Source organism: Suncus etruscus, assembly GCF_024139225.1.
Source record: "Suncus etruscus isolate mSunEtr1 chromosome X unlocalized genomic scaffold, mSunEtr1.pri.cur SUPER_X_unloc_3, whole genome shotgun sequence".
In the NCBI taxonomy this organism is placed as follows: Eukaryota; Metazoa; Chordata; class Mammalia; order Eulipotyphla; family Soricidae; genus Suncus; species Suncus etruscus.
Genome location: NW_026060323.1, coordinates 818,011 through 822,920, shown reverse-complemented (window position 1 = coordinate 822,920; position 4,910 = coordinate 818,011).

Sequence of the window (4,910 nt, the reverse complement as noted above, 5' to 3'; positions counted from 1 at the left end):
ACTGGAACCCATAATCCTGTCTCAGAAGGCCACTGTCTTTTCCATTGGACCACCCCAGAGACCAGGTTTCTTTCTATGACTTGCGTCTTCATCTCCAGTGCTCAGAACTCTTCCCTTTACTCCATAACTAAAAGTTTCTCCATATATACATTCCCACATTACTCTACCCCTGGTATCCATTTGCTGTGCGTCAGAAGAGTATACTGGTCACCATGGGTCTCTTCTTCAAGTAGGGCTTGTTAGAGTGCAGAGTCCTGCACCTTAATCCTGGAATCCCCAAGTGTTAAGACTATACGAGTTTCAGGTATCAGAGCAACAGCACAGCATGTAGTGTCTCAAAGACGGGTGACCCAGGTTCAATCCTCATTATCTCATATGGTCCCTCAGCCTGTCAGGAGTGATCTCTGAGAATAGAGCCAGGAAAAATCCTGAGCATCACCAGATGCAGCCCAAAAACAAATTTAAAAAGACTGAGTTTCAGGTGGAACAACAGGAAAAGTTGCTTTACACATCTTTGTAAATAAAAGATGACAGCCATAGGGTTTTCTTACTGGGGAAAAGTTTTTCTCAGATCACATCTTGTAAGAGGGAAGGGTAGGGGAGAATATAATCATAGGAGAAGCACAGATAGAATACAAACATTGGACCAAAGAGAGAGTGCGCTAGACTGGAGTGCATACTTTGCATGTTAAGAGGCCCAGATTTAATCCTGGCACTGCTGGTCCTCCAAGCACTTCAGGGAGTGATCCCCAAATGTTGATCCAGGAATGGCTCATGAGCACTGCCAGGTGAGGCCCTCAAAAGTAGAATTTTGTTTGGGCCAGAGAGACAGCTCAGTGTACTGAGTGTATGCAAGTGTACTCTGCATGAAGGAGCCCGAGGTTCAATCCCCAAGTATCACATAATCTCCTGAACACAGAGCTATAAGAGGCCAAGAAAAAATTAGGAAAAAATACAATCATAGAAACCATGGGTTGTCTGTGAGTGTGGAAAATGCAGACGCAGAGGGCCAACTATATGTTCACTGAAAAGAAGCTGCATGTGAGGAAACAAACCCATGTCGAGCTCCAGAGTCAGCTGATGTGAATCCAGGAATGGTAAACAAAGAGATGGAGGATCAGCAGCTAGAGCAAACCTTAGCTCAAAGGTCAACAGGAATCCTTCCAACTGATCCCCAGCCTGTTGAGGTGGGTGTAGTTCTTTTTTTTTCAGTTAAATATCCTAGTAGAGGGGCTAAAGTGGTGGTACAATCATAAAGCATCATGGTGGTACAATCATAGAGCATCTGCCTTGCCCATGCTAACCTGGGATGGACTGTGGTTCGATCCCCTGGCGTCCCATATGACCCCCCAAGTCAGGAGCGATTTCTGAGGGCATAGCCAGGAGTAGCCCCTGAGTGTCACTGGGTGTGGCCCAAAAAACCAAAATACATAAATATCCTTGCAGAGAAGTTATGAGTGGCTGATTCTCCAATGTTCTCCACCTTCATAATGTGCACACAGTGTTCTCTAGACTAAATGACACTCCCCTAAGTCCTCATTTGTGACTATGTGCACCTAAAGGCATGCCCATAGGTCTAGGACTCCAGGAACGTAAATCCTTTTATAGATTAAATCACTTAACACGTGCAATGGCATAAGCAGCAGGGAAGGGGAGGTGACTCCCAAGGATTAGCTCACTTGCCCAGCATGCGGAGAGCCTGAGTTCAATTAGCAGCACTGCATGTCCCCTTCCATCACCACTGCTAGGTCTAACTGAAGGTCCCAGCACTTCCAGATGGAACCGAGTCCCAGACTTTGACTTCTGGTGCACATGGTTTTTTAATTTTTGTATTGAACTGGCTGATAAGTAGCCAAATCGATTGTGCTCACCCAGCACAAACTTACCAATAATAGAACACATTAGAAAGGCCAATATGTGAGAATATACTTTGGGGCAGTGTGTTTGGGGCCACACCCCGTGATGCTCAGAGGTAACTCTCTGTGTTCAGATATCGCTCCTGGCTTGAGGGACCATTGGGATGCCGGGGGATTGAATCACAGTCCATCCTAGATCGGCTGCATGCAAGGCAAACGCCCTACAGCTGCACCACCGCTCAGCCCCCAATATCTCACTTTTTAATCAACAAAAAAAGTTTTGAAGGTGAACCCTGCCTTCTGTCTTCGACTCCAGATAGACACACAGCAAGAATATTCACTTTCTGGTGGCTTAACTGAAAAACACAAATGCGGACACAAATGTAGAATTGTGGGATTAGGCCCTAGATGTCCTCTAGAGAACGAAGGGGGAAGTACAAGAAATTTATTTTATTTCACAAATCCCATTTCCTTTCAACTCAAATTCATATGTAAAGGGAGCCAAGCACATGCAAGTAATACTCCTTTTCTACAAAGATTTAAGGAACACATTTATCAATATCTACGAAGTGCCAGTGACCCTCATTTTCTAAAGTTATATGAAAAAAAAAACCGTAAGAATCACTTAATGCCTTCCTGTTTCCAACTATGGAATAAAATGTTTAAAGCTAGATTTAGATGCTGACTTTGCAGCTATTCAAAGGGAGGGGGAGTCATGCCTCCTATTTTCCTTTCTCACAATGCACTTTAGGCATGATGGCAGTATCTGTATCACCCAAAGGTAGGTGATACAGATTCTGTTTCAGTTAAAACAATCAAGTACTCTCAGCTCTTTACAGTTCTCCTTGTATCTTATACCTTGGTTCTTATCAGACACAGAGGTACCAAGAGCCTCTAGGCAGATGCCGTCTTTCTGGCCTTTGCTCTATCCTTGCAAAAATGAGCACATTTCTTGTGAAAATAGGTTGAAAATAAATTTCCTTCAACTCCAGATCAGATCCAAGTGCTTTCCCTGAAGTCCAACAAGTATTTCTGGGGAATGTCAGAAAGATGAGAGAAATCCATTCCTGACTCTGCAAGTCTAGTTTTGATTTGCTATCAAAGTCCAATGCGGATTTCAGCTTCCACAAAGATGCCATTCTGTTTGCAGCTATGGTATAAAAATGTTTAAAAATAAAAACAAAAGTCACAAAACAAAGAAATTCTACTTGAAATATGTATGTTATCAATTTTACTTTTTAAAAGTTTTTAACATAAAGTCTTGCATCAGACACCTACTTGCGATGTATCCTTCCTATGCAACTCAAGAGGTACTGCTGGCACTGTAGTCTGTAGTAAAGGCACTGCACAACCCTCTACCTGAGTGGGTAAGAGTATGTCTGACCCTGACCAAACGCTGTAGCTCTATTCAGGAAATGTTGCATATGTCAAAAGTATTACAGAAATTCCAACTGTGACAACCAATGCAAACTATCCAACTCTACACTATTTACATCCTAAAATTGCAAGCAAACACACAAAGATTTTCCTACAAATGATATCCCTGCAGCTCTACCTGTTTGGACCCTGGGTTCAGATCAGGGCCTGGAGACTTAGACACCTGAGAGATATGTTTTAATTCTTATGAATTAAACTCAAAATTACTCTGTAAATTAATGTGCTAGGTCACCCAGTTGTAAAATCTTACAGGAATAGGTAAGGATAACTGGGATAACAGTTTATATTTAAAAGACCTGTGAAGTGGCTTTCTTTACAATTCTCTTATATATTCTGGGAGACATGCCATCAGCAATGAAAGGTAACCAGTCAGAAAAAGCCTTATACTGACAAGACAGTTCCTTCACTAATGTAATCTTCCTTGTTAATCTAAATTTAGCTCAGATAACTAAAGAGCAATTGTTCACTTTTTGATGAAATTAGAACATCACATAATTCTGACAATCCCCCACATATATTTTTGAAAAACTCAATTTGAATAGAAATGCTTTTAAAATGCACTGAGCTGGTGTTAAAAAGGACATAACCCTAATTCTAAAAATTTTATGAAAAGTTTAACTAGCACTAGCACTTTTATAATATCCATTAGACGCATGCTTAGTAATTATGCAACTCCTTAACTTTATTTTTTACTTCACTTGGAAAAGTCACCAACAAAATTGGGTAAATGCAAATTTTAAAGATCATTTATAGATGATCACATTTCATTTTTAAGATAAGATGACAAAAGTCTAGGAAGATATTCTCATGTCAATTTGCTAAAACTTCAAAAAGTCTTTGCTATTTTCCCTATCCCTTCGTAATTTTTGTTGGAATAACAGGGGTCATCCACTCCTGGCTGTGGTACTGGAATTTTGTTATGGTGCTCACCTGGGGTTCTATATTGAGATTGCAGTACTAGAATGCTTGGCAATAGTGCAGGGGCTCAGGAAAGGGGTGTACATGCTCCATTACAGCGCTTACATAAATACTCAGCAGTGACCCACCCGAGTTCGCGTACATTCTGGAACATGAATAATGGCCACAATGCTCACACAGCTTCAGGTGTGGTGCTCTCCAGGGGTTTGCACATGCACACTTCAGTTTTACTGCTCATACCTGCATAGCTACAGTGAGCTGAGTTTGTGGTGGCACCTGGGGTCCCAAACTTCAGTAAAGTTGTTGAGACTATGCTCAGCACCTGGATGGATGCAACATGGGGGCCCAGCTTATGTCCTGAAGCTTGCTAGGCAAGGCCTTTTTACCACTAAGCAAGCCCCAGAGACTCCTAAGTTTATTTTTGAATAAAAAAGTATGAAACTGGAGACAAGGCTGTGTTTCTCAATCTAGAGTGTTTGTTCTAAAATATGGGTTTCCAGTCCTTGATGCTAGAGCAACTGATTACAAGATTTGGAATACAGTTCAGAAATGTGTACTGTTCAAAGCACCTCGGTGAGTTCCAGCACACTTACAAAATAAGTGGTCAGTACTTGAACACCCATGGGATTCAAAACATCAGAGTTTACTTTTGGGTCCTTCACTATGTCATTTCTCTCACTGGGTCCCCTTTTCCTCATC